The sequence below is a fragment of the Phascolarctos cinereus genome, unplaced genomic scaffold (assembly GCF_003287225.1).
Source record: "Phascolarctos cinereus isolate Bilbo 61053 unplaced genomic scaffold, phaCin_HiC Scaffold_5;HRSCAF=322, whole genome shotgun sequence".
NCBI lineage: Eukaryota > Metazoa > Chordata > Mammalia > Diprotodontia > Phascolarctidae > Phascolarctos > Phascolarctos cinereus.
In genome coordinates this window covers 9670796-9694239 of record NW_027555958.1, presented here as the reverse complement: position 1 = coordinate 9694239, position 23444 = coordinate 9670796, and the positions used below count along the sequence as shown (strand labels likewise).

The 23444-nt window shown below is 46.5% G+C and overlaps 1 long non-coding RNA gene across 1 annotated transcript; it reads right to left on the bottom strand.

Moving 5' to 3' along the window:
* Positions 1-5654: 5654 nt before the first annotated feature.
* Positions 5655-14274, bottom strand: LOC110198033 (uncharacterized). The gene is made up of 4 exons (XR_002321629.2): positions 14117-14274; positions 12972-13078; positions 12046-12246; positions 5655-8476 (listed from the first exon to the last, which is right to left on the bottom strand). It is a non-coding gene; the product is annotated as an uncharacterized LOC110198033 (long non-coding RNA).
* Between the last annotated feature and the right edge of the window lie 9170 nt (positions 14275-23444).

The window sequence follows — 23444 nt, the reverse complement described above, 5'->3', positions numbered from 1 at the left end:
AAGAACGGAAGAGGACCCCAGAAGCCATCTAGAGGGAATTCCTTCACTTTATAGATGAGGAAACTGAAGCAAACGGGGCAAAGTGACTTGCCCAGGGTCATACAGCTAGAAAGTGTCTGAGGCTGGATTTGAACTCAGCTCTTCCTGACTCCAGGCACTCCACTGTGCCACCCAGCTGCCCATATAAATATTGGTCAAGGTTCTTCCTCTCCTGGTGAAATCACAGGGGCAGACCCTATCCCATTCTGTCTCAAACATTTTTGCTAGGGTTATGTGTGGTTTGTAACAGATACATTGAAATGGGGACCTGTTTGATTACCCTGCCCCCCCCAACTTAGACACAGAAAAGGGTTCCAGAGTTGTTTTGTTTTTAACTGACATTTATGTAACCTTGGAAGCACTGAAAGCACTTTACATATGTTTGAGCCTCATGACAGCCTATGAAGATGAGGGGAATTGCCAGGCTGGTCACTTTCCTCTGGACGCTCTCCAGTCGCTTTACCTGTCTGGGAGGTTGTAGTTTGGGGAATGGGTAGTGAGAGTGTTCACCGAATGGTGGTTCTATATCTAGCACTCTCTGAAATAAATGTTTTTTGCAGTTCTGATGGCATGGTATGATTCAATCTAGCTGCTGTATGTGGGGCAAGCTTCAAAGGCAAAAATACCAAGGCTCATGAGCAGTTGTTGCCTTAGAAAATAAACCTGAATGCCGTGTTGGGCGGTTGCTTTAGGTAGACTAAAAACCGTGCATCCGTGGGAACAGGGCACATGATGATAATGGCGATCACTAAACACTGGTGTCCCTAATAACAGCTCACACTGGCACAACATCTCCATGCTGAAAAGGACCTCAGAGACCACCTCCTTTGACCTGACCAAGAAGGGCCTGTACAGCTCCTTCTGCTTGATGGAGGAGGTGACTGAGGATGGAAGGAAGATAAGGATACTGAAGTCTGGAGATGACAGCATGCATTTTAGCCTTTGAACTTCTCCAAGGCAGAGCAGGCCCCAGTATTCTGAGGGGGCCCCTTCAATTTGGAGCAGTTCTCATGGCAAGAGTTTGTTCTTATGTGAAGGTAATCTTTGTTCTTTGTGACCCCCCTCCCACCCTCACACACCCTTCTGGATCAGCGCTCTGGGGCCAAGCAAAACAATCCTGATCCCTCTTCCCCATGATAGCTCCAATACTTGGAAACAATCATCATGACTCCCTGAAGGCTTGCCAATACCCCGTACCCCCATTTCCTTCAATTAATGCTATCATGAGTTTAAGGACCTTCACCATCCTAGTTATCCTGCTCTGGACACTGTCCAGCTTTATGCTCCTACTATGGGTAAGACACTATGTTAAAATGTCTTTCAGGGAATAAAAAAATGACAATCTTTGCTTTTAGGGAGTTTATTATCTAGTGGAGTGGGGCTAGTGATACGTGAATATAGATAAATATAATCTAAGGTAGGGAGCGATTAGGGCAAAATAGAGAGCCAGGCAAAGTGCTTCAGGAAAATTTGAGAAGGGAAATGATTGTTGATGACATTAATTTTCTTCCCCTTAATAGAGAAATGGCAAAATATGGGTGTAGAAGGCTGCATATACTGTCAGACTGGGTCTGTTTTGCTTAATTATGTCTTTGTTACAGGGAAGGAGGGTTGTTATAGAGTACAGTCAAACATCAAAAATTTTTAAAGGAAAAATTTGAAGAGAGAAAGAACATGGCACGATGCCCAGGGTTAGACAGCTAGTATCTGAAATAGGCTCTGAGCCCTTGTCTCTAAAACGTCAGGGTAGAAAGAACACTGGCTCTGGAGTCGAAGGCTCTGGATTTAAATTCTACCTCTCTGGCTTGCTGACCCGTGGCACTTAATATCTCTGGGCCTCATCTGTAAGATGAGCAGATTCAACCAAGTGGCCTCTAACGTATCTTCCAGTTTTCTATCCTCTATGTCATGTTGTCATAGTAATAACAACAGTTCTAGAGTAAATCACTTTGCATCATCTCTATTATTGGGGGTGGGGAGAGACTGGCCAATGAGATCCCAGTCTTTCGAGCAGGCATGATATGCTATGGCAACTGGCAATCCACATGGAAACTTGGCGAGTGTCCTTCTGGAAAGGAATGACCAAGCGAATCCCTCCTTGATTCAGAGCAGACGCAGGTGACTGTTTCCTGTCATCTCTCTCTCTTTCCTAGTCCTGAGCAAGGCAAAAAGTGGTAGCCACCTCCAGGTTTGGGGAAAGGTCTCGGGCCCACTCTTTCAGCTGACTGCCACTGGGCTGTGAATGGATGGCACTGCTCTTCTCTTCTCTGTGTCGTGTTCATTCCTTCCCGATCTTAGGTGAGGGAGTACCAGGGGCAGAATGGGCCAGATTACAATCTCACGAGCTTTGAAAGGTCAAAAGACTAAATGAAGTCCGTAATGGAGCCTGCTGGCAGCTGAGTCTGCTGACTAGTCACATCTGAGTAATGACCTGCTTGACCCAGCCCGGGAGGGGATCAATTAATCCACCAACTTAGATATCAGCAAGGAAGAAAACAACTCATCCATCTATTCTGCCACGGCCAAAACCCATTTTAAGTTTGACCTTACTCTCCCCAGGGACCCCTGTGGTAAAAGAAAGTGGGCTCCTTATTTCTGAAGTTGCTGGACTTCAGTTTTTGCTATGCCTTCTCTGTAACTATCCCTTTATAAAAACTACTTGATGTCAGTTGGTTAACTGATACTGAGGAGAGATCAACTGGGTGAATGATATTGGGAGGAACACACTGATGGGGGCTCATGCGCAACAGTTCTGATAAGCCCTCTATTCCTCATTTAGAACCCTCAGGAGAGATACAAAGTAGCCCCCTTCTGGAGCAAGCATAAGTTGGGATAGGAGTTCGTGGGCCATTTTTTTATTGGAGCCTCATTGTAATCCTGAGAGGCAGGTGCTATATTATCTCCATTTTGCAGATGAGGAAACTGAGGCACAGGAAAGTGAATCGACCTGTCTAGGGTCACAGTGGGCACGTGCCTGAGGCAGGACTTGAGTCAAGTATTTCTGTCTTATGTCCATCCCTCTTTCTGTAAGAGAGCAAAGGATTTCTTTGGTGAGAGGAAAGTCCAGTTAAACATGAAATTCTGAAGACCTTAGTGTCCCCAGCAGGAAAACATTGGTCTTCCTGAAATAAAAACAAAATATCCACTAGGTCCTTCTTTTAGTGTGACAGGGCATCTACATTGTAAATAGACGTTACATGCCTTGGAGGGCTGAGTGAGCTGCAGAACATGAGGCAGTTTAGGGAGGAGGACAGGACAATGACTTGTTGGTTCCATCATCATCAGCATAGTTCTGAACTTGTGCCAGGATAGGGCTTAGCTGGTCTCAGAGCTGAAAAGGCCCAATCTGGACTCAAAGTAGAGCAATGCCTACTCCTATTATCCTGTTATCTATTAAACTAGGCTTAGCTAAGTAGTACAGCCCCTTAGGCAAAAATAACGTGGGGTGTAATCAGATTCATTAATCAATCAGTGGAGGTTTGCGGGGGTGCAGGGAGGACTAGCACCTCTGGTATGAAGGCTTGCTGAGCCCTTTCCAGGGCTGCTCCCCCACCTTGGGTGTCCACTTGGGACTCAACTCTCACCTGTGTCTCCAAGAGGCTGTAGCATGCACAGCGGCCACAGCGCAGTAAACTGGCTGGGCAGACAGGCTAAAGAGGGGCCTTAAATCCATTGGTGTGTTAGGGGGGTGTCTACCCCCGGCATGTGAAGACCTCCCCCGGGGGCATGGGTGGATGAGAACAATTTGTTCCAGTGGCCATCGTGGCAGCGGACTCGGGTGCTGCGGAATGCCTAGAGCTCGGTCAGACGTTGAGGATGCCAAGGTCCTCTGCTGCATCTCGGGCCATCGCCAGGCGTCTTGACTTTTGTCTTACCACTGGGCTTCCGTGGCCCAGAAAGAGAGTGAGGCTGATAATGTGGCGCACCTCTGCCTCACTTAAATCCAATTCACTCTCTAGTCAAGACATCGTGATGTCACTGGTTCTCCTCAAAAACGTTCAAACATGGACAGAGAAGGACCTGAGTTCAAACCCGGCCTCAGACGTACAACACTTATCTGCCGTGCGATCCTGGGTAAGTCACTCAACCCCATTGCCTAGCCCCCCCCCATGGACAAACGACAGCAGTAAACAATCAATCGATCAACAAGTGTTTACTGTGCACCTACCATGTGACAACTACTGTGCTAGAGTTGGAGACCGACAGTGCTTACTGTCATTGCATTTGCATTCTCAAGGGCGAGACATGCACGTACATATGTGCGTAGGTACATATATATATATATATACATATATATATGTATATATATATATGCATGTGTGCGTAAGTACAAATATGTATAGATAGGAGGAGTATAAAACCGATAAATACAAATATATACAAAGTAATTGCATACTAGGTAGTTTGGGAGGGAGGGCACCATGAGTTGGGGGATCAGTAAACGGTTCATACAGAAAGAAGATGGCGCTAAAACCGCATCTTAAAGGAACCCAAGGAAGCGAAGGGATGGAGGGAGTGCTTCCCAAACATGATGGACAGCCAGTGCAAATGAGAGACTGTGTGTCCTGGATGAGAAAGAGAGAGAAAGCTGGCTTGGCCGGAATGCAGGGTTTAGGACGATCGACCGCCAAAGAGGCAGAAAGACAGGCAGGGCAGGGCCAGATTGGGAAGGACTGCAAAAGCAAAGCAGAGGAGTTTCTATTGTATTCCAGAGGGAAAGGAGTCACCGGAATTGATTGAGTAGGGGCGTCACAACCAGATCGAGTTTAAGAAAAACGAAGCCCCTGTCTGTGCCAGGCCTTTGGCTAGGCACTGAGGACAACAGAACAAAACTAGTGAAACAGTCTCTGCCCTCAACGGGGACACAGCTAAGTAAACACAAAATGAATATACAAAAGGATACAATGTGGTTTCAAGAGGTGAGAGAACGTGAACAGCTCCAGGAAGTGGGGGCCAGGAAAGAGAGTTAGGAGGGGCTTCATGAAGGGGGTCATTCTGGAGCAGAACCTGAAGGAAGCCAGCGCTTCCAGAGCCAGAAAGAACAGGAAGGGCACTCTGGACTGGCGGGCTGTGGAGAGAGAGAGTCGTGCACGGGGCACCTCCAACCGGCCAGTTCAGCCTAGGAGCTCAAAGAGAGATTGCAAAGCATTTTAAACGTTCAATAAGGAAGTTTACATTTTATCCTTGAGGCGATAGGGACCAACTTAGGAGGCAGAGGAGGATAAATGGTCAGACCTGTGTTTTAGGACTGTCAGTCAATCAAGAAACCCCCAATAAATGCTTCCTGTGTGCCTGACGCCATGAGGGGCACCAGAGATGCAAATCCAAAGATAGGTTCCCTCTCTGTTCTCAGCTCTCAAGGAGCCGACTTTTTTTTTTAAATTTTTAAAATTTATTTGTTTATTTTTTGGTTTTCAACATTCACTTTTTTCTGCCTTCCTCCCCTCGCCTCTTCCCAAGATGGCGAGCAATCTGATATAGGTTCTACATTACATTCATATTAAACATATTTTCACATTAGTCATGATGTAAAGAAGAATTAGAACAAATGGGAGGAACCATGAGAAAGAAGAAGCCAAAGAGAGAGAGAGAGAGAGAGAGAGAGAGAGAGAGAGAGAGAGAGAGAGAGAGAGAGAGAGAGATTGCAAACAATCTGCTTCGATCTGCATTCAGACTCCATGGTTCTTTCTCTGGATGTGGACAGCGTTCTCCATCGTGAGTCTTCTGGAGATGGCTCAGATCCCCGCCTTGCTGAGAAGAGCTACGTCTATCGAAGTCAGTCATCACACAGTGTGACTGTTACTGTGTATAGTGCTCTCCTGGTTCTGCTCACTTCACTCAGCATCAGGCTTTTCTGAAGTCCACCTGCTCATCATTTCTTATAGCACAATAGTATTATTCCATTACATTTATATGCCACGACTTGTTCAGCCGTTCCCCAGTTAATGGGCATCCCCTCATTTTCCAATTCTTGGCCACCACAAAAAGAGCTGCTGTGTTTTTGTACACATGGGTCCTTTTCCCATTTGTATGATCTCTTCGGGATATAGCCCTAGACGTGCTGGGTCAAAGGGTATGCATATTTTGATAGCTCTTTGGGCATAGTTCCAAATTACTCTCCAAAATGGTTGGATCATTTCACAACTCCACCAGCAATGCATTAGCGTTCCAATTTCCCCACATCTTCTCCAACATTTATCATTTTCCTGTTTTGTCATGTTGGCCAATCTGATAGGTGTGATGTGGTACCTTAGAGTTGTTTTGATTTGTATTTCTCTGATCAATAGTGATTTAGCATTTTTTCATATGATTAGAGACAGCTTTAATTTCCTCATCTGAAAACTGCCTGTTCATATCCTTTGACCATTTGTCAATTGGGGTTGACTTGAGTTCTTATAAAGTGGACTCAGTTCTCTATATATTTTAGAAATGAGACCCTTATCAGAGATATTGATTGTAAAAATACTTTCCCGGTTTTCTGCTTCCCTCCTAATCTTGGTTGCATTGGCTTTGTTTGTGCAAAAACTTTTCAATTTAATGTAATCAAAATTATCCATTTTGAATTTCATTATGTTCTCTATCTCTTGTTTGGTCATAAATTCCTCCCTTCTCCATAGATCTGACAAGCAAACTATTCCTTGCTCTCCCAGTTTGCTTTATATTTAAATTGTGTATCCATTTTGACTTTATTTTGGTACATGGTGTAAGATATTGGTTTATGCCCAGTTTCTGCCATACTATTTTCCAGTTTTCCCAACAGGTTTTGTCAAACAGTGAGTTCTTATCCCAGAAGCTGGGGTCTTCGGGTTTATCAAACAGTAGATCACTATAGTCATTGACTACTGTGTCTTGTGTACCTAACCTATTCCACTGATCCACCACTTTATTTCTTAGCCTGTACCAAGTAGTTTTGATGATTGCTGCTTTATAATACAATTTAAGATCAGGTACGGCTAGGCCACCTTCCCTTGTATTTCGTTTCATTAATTCCCTCGATATTCTGGAACTTTTCTTCTTCCAGATGAATCTTGTTATTATTTTTTCTAGCTGTACAAAATAATTTTTTGTTTGTTTGGTATGGCACTGAATAAGTAAATTAATTTAGTTAGAATTGTCATTTTTATTAGCTCAGCCTACTGATGTTTTTCCAGTTATTTAGATCTGACTTTATTTGTGTGAAAAGTGTTTGCAAATGTGTTCATATAGTTCCTGGGTTTGTTTCAGCAGGTAGACTCCTAAATATTTTATAATGTCTACAGTAACTTTAAATGGAATTTCTCTTTCTATCTCCTGCTGTTGGGTTTTGTTAGTAATATATAGAAATGTCAGTGGTTTATGTGGGTTTATTTTATATCCTGCAACTTTGCTAAAGTTGTTTATTAAGGAGCTGATTTTCTAACAGACTAAACAGGACCATTTAGAAGCCTGGGGCAATAGATAAGGGGAGGTGTGATAAGAGTCTGAACTAGGGTTGTTTGTGCAAATGGAGGAAAGGCTACGGGTGTGAGAGATTCCATGGGGAAAGAAACTGATTGGATGGAGATGGGAAGGAAAAGGAAGCAAGCATTCATTAAGTCCCTACCATCTGCCGAGCTCTGTGCTGAGCACTTTACAAATATCATGCCACTTGATCTTCACAACAACCCTGGAAGGTGAGTGCTGTTAGCACTCCCATTTTATAACAGTCTATAGACAGACCCATGTCTATAGCAGACAGCGGTTAGGTGTCTTGCTAACAAATGTCTGAGGGTAGATATGAACTCAAGTCTTTCCCAGTCTAGGCCCAGTGCTTCATCCCCTCGGCCACCTTGCTGGGGAGAGAGAAGAGTCAGCAGTGACTCCAAAGTTACAAGCTTGGGGGACTGAAGGATGATGTTTGGAGGTGGGATAGATTTTGGAGGAAGGACAATGGATTCCATATTAGACACCTTCACCTCTCTGAGCCTCAGTTTCCTCATCGGTAAAATGAGGGAGATGCCATTTTCTTGGATGCTGTAGCTTTAGGGAAGGATACAACCAATATCAGATCCCAAATCACCTCTCAGAGGCCTGGAGATTCTGGGTGCTGGCGGTGGTGCTGGTGGTGGTAATGATGTTCTAGGGTCACAGACTGAGAGCTGGAAGGGAACATGAAGGTCACCTAGTCCAACCCCCTCGTGGAAATGTGGAAACTGCCCAGAAAGCAATGAGAGAACGAAAGGGAGCCTTCTCTGGGGAACAAAATGCCAATTCAATTCATTTCAATTCAGCTTAATACATATTTTTTAAGCCCCTACCACACGCAATGCTCCTAAGCAATGGAGATGCAGAGACAAAATGGAGAAACAAAATTTCCTACCCTCAAAGAGCGTCTTCTATGTTCACGTTCTGTCATTTTTCAGTTGTTTCAGGCTTTCATGATCCCATGTGGGTGGTTTGCCATTTCCTTCTCCAGCACCTTTTACATTTGAAGAAACCGAGGCAAACAGGGTTAAGTGATTTACTACCTAGGAGCAAGGGTCTCACAGCTAGTAAGTGTCTGAGGCTGGCTTTGAACTAAGGAAGATGAATCTTCCTGAATCCAGGTCCAGCACTCGATGGGCCACCTAGCTGCCCCTCATCTTGTAGGCAAATAGTTGTTACAGCAGACACAGCGTTAGGATTGGAGTGAGGAAGATTTGGGTTCAAGTCTGGTCTCAGACTTACTAGGGGCAGCTAGGTGGCCCAATGGACAGAACGCTGGGTCCAGAAGACCTGAATTCAAATCCAAACTGAGACACTTACTAGCCCTGGGACCTTGGGCAAGTCACTTAACCTCTGTTTGCCTCAGTTTCCTCCTCTGTAAAATGGGGATAATAATAGCACCTCCCTCCCAGGGTTGTTGTGAGGATCAAATGAGGTAATACATGTAAAATGCTTTATATAACTGAAAGCACTGTGGAAATGTTAGCTTTTATTAGTATTAGAAGTAAACACAAGGTAAATTGAGGCAGGAAAGAGCCCAGAACACTGGAGGGGTCACAGAAAGGCCCTTCAAGAAGATACTGCTCAATCTGAGCCTTGAAGGACAACAAGAATTCTGAGAAATAGACACGCAAAGAGTGAGCATCTCACACAGGGAAGAGAGCTTGTGTTAATTGAGGATGATAGGAGGAGAGGGCGTGCTGGCTCCTGAGGATTGCTAGTGTAGGACTGTAGAACTAAGGAATGGAGAGGACCGCAGAGGGCATCTACCCTACCCCTTCACTTTATAAATGAGGAAACTGAGGCTGAGGGGTGAGGTGACTTGCCCACAGTCCAAACTCAGGGCTTCCATTCAAGCCCAGGCCTCCTTCCTCCCATCCATCAGCGGTATAAGGCTCAAGCAGAAACAGACCACCCTGGGCTGCAGATTGACCTAGAAAACCACAGACTGACATTATCTGTGTTGAATTGTATTTTAACTTTTTTTGTTAAACATTTCCCAACTATATTTTAAAGTAATTCCTGCGTACTTCAGAGTTGTGAGGACCGGGTGCAGCCTGAGTTTGCTGCCATATACTTCAGAGGGTCTAGAGATGGAAAGGAGGTCATCCAGACAAAGCCCTACTTCACAGAGAAAGCAGCAGGCCCAGACAGGGGAGCAGAATGAGAAATGAACTCCTTGGGAGCCATGAAAGGCATCAAGTGGAAGTGAACAGAACCGCTTGAGGGCTGGGCCTGGGGTCGAGAAGACTTGGTTCTAGACCCAGACACGTTCTGGCACACAGAGGTGGGGTGGTTCTCTACTAACTTCGACTCTATGAGACTAAGTCATACTCTAGATAGGTTATTTATATTGGTTCAGCTACATGGAGTAGATAAAATGCTGAGCTTGGTGTCAGGAAGACCTGAGTTCTAATCCCACCTCAGACCCTTACTAAGCTGGGTAACTCAGGGGAGGTTACTTCACCTCTGTCTGCTTCAATTTCCTCATCTCTAAAATGGGGATAACAAGAGTACCTCCTTCACAGGGCTGTCACAATCCAATGATATAACATATGTAAAGCACTTTGCAAACTTTAAAGTGTTATACAGGGCATCCCCAAAGTCTTGGTATAGTTTTAAGTCGTTAAATTTAATAATTAAAGCTAGCTATTATAATTATCTGCTTTGGTGGGTGGGGAAGGGGAATTCCCTCAACTGATGAAATTACAGGTCAAGACCAAAATGGAAAAAAAAAAAAGGCAGGCGAGAGATATAGCCTCCTGTAGACCTGCCAGGGACCAAAACGTTATTTGTAACATTTTTTTTTTCCTAAGGAAAAATCATGTCTGAGCTCCAAATTAACACAAAGAGTCAGTGCGGTGTACATGGAGGGTGCGTCGGGGTCAACGGAGGAGACCTAGGGTCAGCTCTGGGTTCAAGTCCTGATCCTGCCCTGTTATGGATGAGATGAGTGACCTGGGAGGAGTCCCTTTACCTGAGTTTGTCTCCTTATCTGTTAAATGAAGACAAGGCTCTTCACCTGCCTACTACCGGGAAAGAATTCCAGAAGCCTGAAAGCCTCCCAAGCGGGAGCTGTTTTTATTAGTGTTGTCTGTCCTTCATTCTCCAAGAGGACCAATGACATTGTGGGATGATGTCTTGACTTGTGAGTGAATTGGATTTAAGTGTGGCAGAGCTGCACAAAGCTATCGGCCTCAGTCTCTCCTCCAAAGAGATAGGAGTCCAAAGGTGAGACAAAACTCAAGAGGACTGGTGATGGCCCAGATGGACCAGAGCTGCTATTCCGTGACTATTGGGGGGATGGGAAGGGATCCCAATGGCAGCGGCCAGGTAGAGTCCCACCACGGGGGGGCAGCCAAGAGCCAGGGCACAAGGCAGCTCGTGTCTAGCCCGGGAGCCAGCTCCGAGGAAGGATGGCGCTGTCCCGGCCAGAGGACAGGGTTCAGAGTCACAAAACTGGAGGAGGCCTGTGAAGTCTTCTCTACAACGGCTTCCGTTTACAGAGGAAGGTAGTGGAGGCATTTCAAGGACGGCAGGGGGGTGCCTCCAGGACCAAATTCAAACACTTGGTTTGGCTTTCAAAGCCCTTCCCAGCCAGCCCCTTCCCTCCTTTCCAGCCTTCTGTCACCCTGCTGCCCACCTAGTACTCCTCCATCCAGTGACTCCTGCCTGTTCCATGAACAAAACACCAGCTCCGGGCTCTGGCCGTTCTCTGGCCAGCCTCTGAGCCTGGAACGCTCTCTGTCCTCCTCCCCTCCGACCGCTGACCTCCCTGGCTTCCTTTAAGTCCCAATGAAAATCTCTTGTTGGAAGCCTTCCCCAGCCCCTCTTAGTTCTGGCTAGTCCCTCTGGTGATTACTTCCTGTGCATTTGTTTGCATGTTCTCTCCTCGCTTAGACTGTTAGCACCTTGAGGTCAGGGACTGTCTTTTCTACTTTCGTATCCCTAGCACTTAGCACAGTGCCTGGCACGCAGCAGTAATAATAACAGCTAATGCTTATGTGATGCCCATTATGTGCCAGGCACTGTGCTAAGTAGCTTTGATCCTCACAACCACCACCCTGGGAGGTGCTATTATTATACCCATTTTACAGAGGAGGAAACTGAGGCCAACAGAGGTGAAATAGGCTCTTCATAAATGTGTATTGATTAAGTGAGTGAGTATACTAAGGGAAGTTTAAGTCTAGTCTTACTAGGAGCATGGTTGAAATGAGGGGAGCTGACTTAGAGTCAGGGGAGACCTGAGTTCAAAGCCCGCCTTCGAACGCTTTCCAACTGTGCGACCCTGGGCAGATCTTTTTACATGCATGAGCCTCAGTTTTCTCATCTGTTGGCAACAAAGTCGGGAGGAAGGGGAAGTCCTAGGGGAACCTGGACTGCAGGAAGGACTAGGGTGGGAGTAGGGATGAAGGCCTCCCAGTGGCCTGACACACTCTCTGAGCAGCGGGAACCTAGCCCGTGCCAGGTATTGGGACAAAGACAGAAATTACATTCTTAGTACGGGGAGTTAGCATGATCAATAGCATGTATTAAACACTTGCTATCATACAACGTACGTACGTGTTCGTGCGACACCAGAATGGACGGCGCCATGCCTCCAGATGGCCCAGGGAGCTGGATGTGAAGCGCCATCTGGGGCCATCTTCCCTGAGAGAGTGGAAGCTCTTTTTGTCTTTGTATTTCCAGAGCTTAGCATGGTGCCTGGTGCACAGGAAGCACCTAATAAATGCTTGTTGATTGTATTTTCACTGCCTGCTTTTCCTCATGAGCAACAACAAAGAGAAGGTAGATTCCTTTGAGCTCAGCAGCCAGCAGCTGGGTTTGTCACAGTCTCTGAGGAATTGAAATTGGTGGTTGACCAAAGGGCAGTGGAGGGGACTGTGGTATAGGTGAGTAGGCTGCAATGCATTATACATGAATAATTGCACCATCAAATGAGGAGTAAAGGCTATTATCAAAGTCACTGTACAACCAGCCAGACCACATGGGCAACAGGGAATTGCCTGGGAGCGCTTCCTCAAAGGGGGGTTCGCCCAATATCAGGAGAAATGGAGGAATGCCTCCCAGCACATTGGGTGGACCCCCTGTCTGAACACATGGGAGGACACAGATAAGAGACACATGGGTGACCTGCTTTCTCACTTTAGTGATCTCACAAAATCATCAGATCTGTTTGTGACAAAAATCAATCATTTCACGTGAATTGTGGTAGGACTTTTTATCCTATTTTTTAATCCAAATTTTATCCAAAATTTTTATCCAAAAAAATTTCTATCATTTTAAATATAAAAAGATGAGTTGTTCATAATTTTTATATATCTAAAATCACAAAGTGAGTTGAAGTCCACAAAATGCAATAAAGAATAATCACATATATTTAATTTCCATGCCCTTCAATTTTTTTCTTCCCACCCCCCAACTCCCATTGGGAAGAAAAGACTGGGGTGGGGGTGGGGTGGGGGGGGAGATTGGTTGACTTTGTTTACCCTGCAGCATGAACATTTGACATCTCCACTGGAGGGCTGAGAGATCCAGGGGAGTGAAGCCAGAGCCCTTGGGTTTCTGATGCCAGAAACAGCCAGCATGAAAAGCCCTAGAGTCAAAGAAAGGAAGGCAGAAAGTCTAAGAAACAGAGAAAACAAATTAGAATTGTTTGGGTTTGGCAAGAAGAGAGAAGGAGAATGTTTGGGATGCAAAGACAGTCTCTAGAGAAGATGGAAGAATGTTTCTGCATTGGTAAATAGAAAACGCTTAGACTCCTTTCATGCTGTCTTTGAGGAGCCTTGGAAGCTGGGTGGTTTTTCTTATCTTTTTTTTCCCTTTTTCTTTTCTTTTCTTGTTTTACTTTAAGAGGCTGGTACTGTACATTGGAAAACAGAGGATTCAGGTCCTCTTTGGAGGTCAGCCAGGGCCAACGTTTTGTTTGCTTTGGGGGCTGGCCTGTTAAAGCAGAAAGCAGTCCTAGCAATATTAGAAGCCATATCAGGCATGGCCTGAATTAGACTGCTCTAAATAATCTAATTTTTGCTTAATCTTCTAGTACAAATGCCCACATTGTGTGATTGTCTTAGAAATCAGCAGTAGGCATTATTAAGGAGATGCTGAGAGGCTTCTGTTGGCTTCCAGGGAGGGGTGGAGTTTTGCCCTTCAGAGCAGAGATGAGAGGACCCTTTGAATTCTGCTCTCAGACAAAAATCTGAGTAGTTTCATGTAGTTCAGTCATTTCCCTTCTGGTGTTTGACTTTCCATGACCCCATTTGGGGTTTTCTTGCCAAAGCTACTGGACTGGTTTGCCAGTTCCTTCTCCAGTTCATTTTACAAATGAGGAAACTGAGGCAAACAGGGTGAAGTGACTTGTGCAGGGTCACACAACTAGGAAATGTCTGAGGCCAGATTTGAACTCATGAAGAGGAGTCTTCCCGATTCCAAGCTTAGTTTTCTAACCATTGCGGCCACCTAGCTGCCCCCTAAGGCCAACTCCCATCAGCAGAGAGACTGCCTCTTTTAACCTGACCAGCTAAAGCCAGTGCCCTGATCCTCCCTGCTAGCTCAGACAAACACTGACGAATCACAAAATCGGAGAATTTCAGGGAGGGGAGAACTGTCAGAAGCCTAGCAAGAACTCACTCACCATACCCCAAAGCAGTGGTCACTCAGGAGCTTTAGCGATGTGGAACTTAGCACCTCTAGATGTAGTCCATGCCATCTTTGGAAAGTTCTCATTTTTAAGGATGTTTTAGAATCCAGCCCTAATCTGCTTATTTACACACCTCCCTCTGTGCCCAGCCCCTTCACACCCATAGCTGCTCCCCGTTCTGCCCTCGGGCCAGGCTGAGCAAACATAATCCATCTCAGCGTCATGCCAACGCTGAAGACAACAATTGTGTCCTTGCCAAGTCTTTTCTCCTCCGGGCCGTACCAGTCCTAATATGGCACAGTCTCCAGACTCGAGAACAGGGGTGGGGAACCTTAGGCCTCGAGGCCACGTGTGACCCTCTAGGTCCTCAAGTGCAGCCTTTGACTGAGTCCAAACTTCACAACCCTGCTCTAGACCACCCCGGTTTCCTCCTCTAGACACTCTCCACCCTCTTTCCCAAAGTGCAGCTTCCCAAGCAGAAGACATTCAGAGAGCTGCCCAGTGCAGAGTACAAAAGTGCTCCCTTCCTCCAAGTCCGGCTCTTCGTAAGGCAGCCTAGGATTGCCTTAGCTTGGGGGGTTGCCATAGCAAACTGCTGGCCGAAACTTGCATTTCCCTACACACCACTCCCCCTGCCCCATTTTTGTCTGGTCAACTGCTGTCTAGCCACGTCTTTGGGCAGCTGGGTGGTGCAGTGGATAGAGCGCTGAGCTTGGAGTCAGGAAGACTCATCATGAGTCCAAATCTGGCCTCAGACACTTACTAGCTGTGTGGCCCTGGGTGAGTCACTTTACCCTGTTTGCCTCAGTTTCCACCTCTGTAAAATGACTTGGAGAAGGAAATGGCCAACCACTCGAGTAACTCTGCCAAGAAAACTCCAAACAGGGTCACAGAGAGCTGGACACGACCGAAAGGCGACAAGCCACATCTCCTCTCTGCCCTGCTCTGGGAAATGGTTTGTTTTTTTCCAGTCAGAATCTTTTTGGATCCTGACTCTGTTATCCAACATCCTGGCTACCCAACACAAGTTTGTGTCACCTGAAAATTGGAGGAGCAGGCCGTCTATCCCTGAACTCGACTTCATCTCTCAGCTCCAGGAAAATCCAGAAGCTTGGAAAGTCCTCCCTCCTAATCTTTGCCTCTCGGAATCCTCATTTCCCCACTCCTTCTTCCATTTAGAGGCTGCTCCCTCCCAGAACCCCTTCCTCTCCTCCTCCCCCTCTCAGGGGCTAATGCTTGCATCTTCCAATGTAATAATTGTAAAGTGCTCAGCACAGTGCCTGGCACAAAGTGCTCTTTACATGTTACCAATTATTATTACTATTATTACAATACGAATGAAGTCATTCTTCCTTTGAGAAGCGGAGTGATATAGTAAAGAGTATCACCTTTACCCTTTTACAGCTATATGACTTTGGGCAAATTGCTTCTCCTCTCTGAGCCTCAGTCTACTGATCCACAAAATGGGGATAATAACAGGACCCATCCTTCCAGAGTTGTTGGAAGGATCAAAGGGGGATCATAGTATCTATAACCAGAAGGTACTTTAGAGAGCATAGGGTCCCAAATCCCTCATTGTACTAAGGAAGAAACTGAGGCACAGAGAAGGCAAATTATTTGCCAAAGGTCACACTGGCAGCAAATAGCAAGACTGGGATTCCAGTTTCAGTCTCCACTGATTCCAAGGCCAACATTCTTTAGACCACACCATGTTGTTTCTCAGCTAATGTTTTGTAAACCTTGAAGTCTTCTCTAAGCATGAGCTAGATTCGATTCAGTTCAGCTCCACAAACACTGAGCACCCAGTGTGTATAAAGCACTCGGGGAAGCATGAGGTCATGTTAACAGAGGCCAATTAGTCAGAGAGCCAGCCTTACATGGAATTAGGAAGAGGATATGGGCTTGAGTCCTGTCTCTGTGTAGAGATGATCTTTGAATCTCTGGGAGCTGATGAGATCACCAAGGGAAACAGTCTAGAGAGAGAAGGAAGAAGTGCCCAGAACAGGTCGAGGAGGGGATACCCGAGCTAGTGGGCAATGACCTGGATGAAGAGCTAGCAAAAGAGACTGAAGAATGGTCAGAGAGGTGGGAGGAAAACCAGAAACGTCACGAAAACCTAGAGAGAAGAGAATATGAAGGAGGTGATTCTTAGTGGCAGAGGCTGCTGAGAGGTCAGGAAGGACAAAGACTGAGAAAAGCATATCAGGCTTGGCAATAACCTCCGCAGAGAGCCGCTTCAGTGAGGTGATGAGGGCAGGAGCCAGAATGCACAGGTCTGAGACGAGACGAAAAGCAGAGAGTGGACATGACGTTTCATCTCCTTCCACCTTGCCAATGCAGTGGCTGTATCCTATGCCAGGAAAGCTCTGTCTTCTCGTCTCAAGTGTGGCTTCCTCCAAGAAGCCCTTCTTGATCTGCCCAGTTGTTAGTACCCTCCCCCCTCCCAAATTCCTTTGCATCTACTTGTTATTTACTTAGCTGTATACATCTCATTCCCATCCAGTAGAACCAAAGCTGCTTAAGGATAGATCTTTGTGTCCCTAGAACCTAGCACATTTCCTGGCTTACATAGTAGGCACTCAATAAATGTTTGTTTAATTGAACTGAAGGATCCTCACTTGTAAAATGAGGGGGTGTGTGAGATGACCGCTGAGACCCTTTCCAGGTCTCGTCCTCTGATCCTATGAAGTCACATGGCCTCTCCAAGCCTCGGTTTCCTCACTTATAAAATGAGGGGGTGGGTCTGAATAACCTGGATGGTCTCTTCTGGCTCTAAACCTATAAGCCTGTGGTCTTCTGACCATCTGATTTCCAAGATCACTTCCAGCTCTGAGAGCTCACCAAGGTGCAGGGCGAATGACTGCCTCCCCACCTGCAGGTGCTCCCTGTTTCTTGGCTCCCAGTGGCAAAGAGGAACTGCTGATGTCGGGGATATGCTGATTTGTAGGATGAAGAAAAGGCTCCTGTTCTTTCTGGGCAACCCTTCCAGTCTGTGTGCGGGGATCCGTGCACGTCCCCCCACGTGTCCTGCACATGAAAGTGGTTTGTGTGTCCACGTGAAGCACAGACAGACAGGCTTCTCTTTCTTCACCAGAGAAAATGCCCTTCTCTCAGCCTCCCCCTTACTCTGGTCCCAGCCCTCCTCCATCCCCCTTGCCAGCCAGGCACTCCTCATGCTGGCTACCTTTGAAGGAAAACCTTCTCGTGGACAGCTAAGGAACGGATGCCAGCTCCGGCTCTGCATCCCTCACCCTGGCTGGCCAGAAAAGACAGTGGAGGTTTATGGGTGCCCCACAAAGGGAACTTTGGGAAAACATCCTGAACAAAGCCTAGAACCTTTAGGGAGGACAACAAAGCCCTCGGGCCTGGTTTTCATTGGAGAAGATGGGGGGGTACTTTTTGGTCATCTGCCCTCTTGCCTGTGGTTATTGTTTACTTTATATACTTCTACAGGAAGAAAAAATGGGGAGCTCTCCCACGCTCACTATAGATGTCATTGTTTGTATCTGTTTGTAAGCCAGCCCGGGCTCCTTGAAGAGAGACCTTTTGTTTCCTCTGCCAAGGAGAATGACCTTGGCACGAGAAATGATGGAATGATTCCTGGGTCTGTATCCCAAAGAGATCAAAGACAAGGGAAAAGGACCCACATGTACAAGAATACTTAGAGCAGCTTTTTGTGGTGGCAAAGAATTGGAAACTGAGGGGATGCCCATCAGTTGGGGAATGGCTGAACAAGTTGTGGTACATGACTGTGATGGAATACTATTGTGCTGTGGGGAATGATGAGAGGGGTGGTTTCAGAAAACCATGGCAGGACTTACATGAACTGATGCAAAGTGAAGGGAGCAGAACCAGGAGAATGGTGTACACAGTAATAGAAACACTGTAAGGATGATCAGCTGTGAAAGACTTGGCTGCTCTGATCAAGGCAATGATCCAAGACGATTCCAAAGGACCTATGATGAAAATGTTACTCACCTCCAGAAAGAGAACTGATGAACTCTGAGTGCAGATTGAAGCATATTTTTTTCCCTTTATTTTTGTTAGGAGTTTTTTTGCATGTTTTCTTTTGCACCATGAAAATAAGTTTTGAATGACTTCATATGTATAATTGACATCATATTGCTTGCCTGCTCAAAGCGGGGAGGGTCAGGAGGGAGGAAGAGAATTTGGAACTCAAAATTTTAAAAAATGAATGTCAAAAACTTTTAAGTGTAATTGGGAAATACTTGACAATAGAAATAAAATATACATTAAAATAAATGACAGAATTAAAATAGCTAGTTAGTAAGGAGTAGTAAGGAAAGAGTAAGAAAGAACCTAAAGAAATCACAGGATTTGGCAACTGATTGAACACACAGGGCGAGGCTCTTGATGAATTCAAATTACCTGGTCTGGATAAACTACATGCCCAACACTAAGAAAATTGGCAGACGTGACTGTGGGGCCATAATGTTAGTGATATTTGAAAGATCATGAAAAATGGGAGAAATTCCGTAAGATCAGAAAATGGCAAAAGCTGTCCTGACGGTCAAAAAACAGAAGAAAGGACAGGGGCTGCAAACTCGAGGCCAGTGAACTTGCCTTCGGTTTCTGGGAAAATCCTCAGACAGATCATTGAAGAGATAGTTAGCAAAACTCCAGAAGAGATCATGGTGATTTAACACAGTAAATGAACTGGTAGACATGGTTTACGTTGCTTTTAGTGCAACATTGAATAAGTATCTCATGCCATTTTTTTTCATGTGTAGAGTTGTGGATTAGACAATTACAAAATTGGATGGATTTGGAACTGGTTGAATTGTCATTGATGGTTCAATGTCAACTTGGCAGAAGGTCTCCAGTGGATTTCTTCAGGGTCTGGTGCTTGTCACTACACAGTTGAACATTTTTATAAATGCCTTATAAAGGCACAGATGGAATGTTTGTTAACTTGGGAGAATAACAAACATAGTGAATGAGAGAGACAGGTTCCAGAGAGATCTCGACAGGCTCGACCACTTGGCTAAACCTAATTAGTAGGATGAACTGCAATAGCAGATCAATTTATGTAAAGTTTTACTTGTGGGTTCAAAAAATCAGCTTCACAAGTATAGAAGGTGGAGGGTTTGGCTAAGCAGAAGTTTGTCAGAAAAGGATTTGCAGTCAGCAGTGTAATATGTCAGCCAGAAAAGCGCTCGTGATCTTGGGCTGCATGAAGAGGGGCTGAGCATCCCTCTGTCGTTAGCCCTGGCTGGGCCACATCTAGAACGCTAGGTTCAGTTCTGCCACCCACATTTTAAGTGGGACGTTGATGTGTTAGAAACTGTCCAGAGAAGGACAACTGGCATGTTGATGTGTCTTGGCTCCCTGGCATGTGAGAATCCTCTGAAAGCACTGGGCCTGCTGAGTCTGGAGAAGGGAAGATTCAGTGGGAACATGATAGCCTTCTACAAGTATTTGAATGGCCATTGAGCGAAGGAGGAATTCAGCTTGGCCCCAGAGCACAGAACCGGGAGTGATGAGTAGAAGTTGCTCAATGAGTCTCAGCGTCCATCAGCTACTTAACCATCAGCCGTCCAAAAGTGGAGAGAGTTACCTTAGGAGGGGCTAGGCTCCCCTTATTAGAAACCTTCACGCAAAGTCTGGGTGATCACTCTTGGGATATCTTGTAGCAGGGAATGACTCAGACCAGATCTCCACCGAGATCCCTTTCTACTCCATACTTAGGTGATTTTGAGAGCAGGCACCATTTTGTTTCGGTCTTTGAATTCCTGACGCCTAGAACCTTGTAAACATGAATGATGGGAATGACAGACAGAGGCGACCGCTGAAGTTACTCATCCCAGGCAAGGTCGTTGTGGTTTGGGGGAGAAGGCGCTAGCACCGCTAGCTAGTGACTGAGGCAGGAATCAAACTTAAATCTTCCCAACCTCAAGCCTGGCACCTGTCCACTGCGCCACCTGGCTCTACGTTATTTCACCTCTCTTGGGCCTCAGTTTCCTTATTTGAAACAAGGAGATTGAAGACTAGATGGCATCTAAGACGCCTTTAGTTCAAAATCTGTGATCCCATGAGCGGCTTTAGCTCCCTTTCCTTGGTACCGCTAGGCGTGGAATCCCTCCGTTCCTTCAAGACTTCAAGATGCACATTCTACATGAAGCCACTCCCAAGCCCTCCAACTGCTGGTGCCCTCTCCCCCTACCCATAATGACTTTGGACACATATGTCTGGGTGGACAGGTTGTATCCCCCATTAGAACGTAAGCTCCAGTCACTCAGTCATTAAGGTTTATTAAGCACCTACTGTGTGCCAGGCACTGTGCTAAGTAAGCATCAAGGACAGGGAGAAGAGGCTCAAGACAGTCCCTGCCCTCGAGGAGCTCACCATCATAGGGAAGACAAACAATGCAAGCATGTAGATGAGGGAAGGGGCTGTCCTGCATATGTGTCCCGGGAGTTCCGCCCAATGCCTCCCACGTGGTGCTGTGCTGTGGTTTTCAGTCATATCTGACTCTTAGTGACCCCTTTGGGGGTTTTCTTGATGAAGGTACCGGAGTGGTTTGCTATTTCCTTCTCCAGCTCATTTTATAAATAAGCAAACTGAGGCCAAAAGGGTGAAATGACTTGCCCAGGGTTGCATAGCTAATGTCTGAGGCTGGATTTAAACTCAGGTCTTCCTGACTCCAGGCCCTGTGCTGTATTCACTGCCCCACCCAGCTGCCCCACCTGGCATATAGGCAGAGCTTGATAAACACTAGATGGATGCTGAGGGAAACGGGGGCCCTGAAAGCGAGGGATGCTCAGTGTCAGGAAACGAGGCTCCTCTCTCCAGGACCCCAGCACAGCTGCCAGCATAAACACCTACTCCTCCCACATAAATTCAGTAGGCTAGCTGCACCCCCAAGAAAAATCGGCAGAGCTGTTTTCCAGACTTGAGTTCGAAACGCACTGGCTGTGTGGGGAGCCTTCCCCCAGGCAGCGTCACCCTTCCAGACCTTACTTACTGGGAGGGCCAGGGACCAGAGGTCTGGCCTCCCGGGGAGAGTCTTCCTGGAGAGGTACTTCTCATGCTTTTCTGTTCTGCTCCTGTCCCCCCAGTTCATCTCCCACAGAGCAGGGGAGTGGAATCTTAAAAGAAAACGATGAGTCAGCCAGCTTCTGAATGCTGCTAAGATGACTGGTTATATTCTACCCTCAGAAGAGGGCAAGGGGGAGGGGAGGCTGAAGGTTGAAGAGAGAGAATCAAGCTCATGACTCCTGGCTGCGTTACTGTGAAGTGGCCCAGCCTCGTGGAGAGAGACGCGCCTGATGCCCCCAGAAGATGGAACTGCGTCAGGCCTTTCTGGTGAACGCTGGAAAGCAAATACGGCAGGCTAACGTGGCAAGGGAAGAGATCTCCCTAATCGATCCCAGAGTGTAGAAATCAAACGTGGCAGACGTGAGTCACGAAGTCTAACGGCTGCACGCTGCCTGGACAGCTGGGGCTTGTTTTTATCTGTACTGAGCGGCTTAGCGCAGAGGCCGCGACTAAATGAAGTCCTAACTTTTCTGCCCGGCTTTGAAGAGCCTCTGTGACTTAGCTCCAAGCTTCTCTTCTAGACTTCTCTTTCATGTCCCTGCCAAGGAAGCCAGGCGGAAACTATTGCTGCTCCCCTGTGTTAATGCTGCTCGGTCGTGACTCTCTGTGACCCCGTTTGGGGTTTTCTTGGCAATGACACTGGAGCGGCTTGCCATTTCCTTCTCCAGCTCACTTTACAGTTGAGGAAACTGAGGCAAACAGAATTAAGTGGCTTGCTCAGGGTCACACAGCTAGTCAGTGTCTGAGGCCAGATTCGAACTCAGAAGATGAGCTTTCTGACTCCAGGCTTGGCATTCTATCCGCTGTGCCACGTAGCTGCCCCACAAGCCTTTGCTCACTTTGTGACCTCTGGGGAAAAGCCCTTCCTCCTCAGGCTAGTTAGCCTGTTGGCCAATGCCTGCCCATTCTTCAAAGCCCAGTTTGAATGCCATCTTGTCCAAGATGCTTTCCCTGCTCTCTCCCAGCTGGAGGCCATAAAGCATTCCAGCTGAGAAGAGAATGTGTGGACCATCTCATGCAAGCCTCTCGTTTTAGGCAGAAGGAAACAGGAACCTACAAGGAGGGAGTGATTTACCCAGAAAAAAATACAGGTTTGCATTAAGCCCTTAACCTTTCACTCATCTCAAATCTCAGAGCACCGTATCAAATGATATTTTATTTTTTAATCAGCAAAAATCCCCCCTTTTATCCTCCCACTCCAAACCCCGACTGAAAACAACACCCACCACGAACATGTATAGTCAATCACACAAATTTCAACGTTGACCAAGTCCAGAAAACGTTTTTATCCTGCCCTCTGACCCCTTCGCCTCTCTATCGGGGGTGGGCAGCATGCTTCATTATTAGTCCTCTGGAATCCTGGCCGGCCATCACAATGATCAGAGGTCCTAGTTCATTCCGAGTTGTTTGCCTTTAACATCTTGTCGTCATATTATAAATCATTCTCTTGGTTCTGCTCCCTTCCCTCTGCATCAGTCCATACAAGTCTTTCCCAGGTTTCTCCTTCATCATCTCTCATAGCACAAGAGTGTTCCATCACATCTGTATGCCATGAGTTGTGCAGCCATTCCCCAATTGATGGGCACCCTCTCAGATTCCCATTCTCTGCCACCTCTCAAAGAGCTGCTGGGAATACTTCTGTGCATCCTTAGGACCAGTTCCTCTCTTAGTCTGCCCTCCCTTTAATTCCTCCTTCCCTCCCCCTTTCTTAAGTCCCTGTTGGGTGAAATGTATTTCTGTACCCAACTCTGTGTGTGTGTGTGTGTGTGTTTTCTTCCTTCAGTACCAGATACCACAGAGACAAAAAAGGACATGGTCTCTGCCTTCACGGAGTTAAACACTGCTGGGGTGGGGGTAGGGAGAAATGACCCTGCTAAGTCTATACAAAATATAGAGAATAACCAACCACAAAGTAATTTCAGAAGAGGAGAGCATTAACAACCTTGGGGAAATCACAGGAGACATCCTGTAGGCGGTGGCACCAAATTGATGCTTGGAAAGAAGCCAGGGATTCTATGAGGTAGAGGCAAGGAGGGAGAGCTTTGTAAGTGTAAGGAAGAGTTTCCGAAAAGGCAAAGCAGAGGGTTTAGGGGACTCTGGGTAGAGTTGGCTGATTCAGCTGAGATGCAGTATGCATTTCCAGATATTTCCCAGGTACCAGAACCCCCCCTGGGGTTGTCTGCCTGGCCATCCTTGGTCCCACAGCGTAGCCTAGCCACCTCCTTTTTCTGCCAGGGCATTCTTGAGACTGTCTTTCATGCCA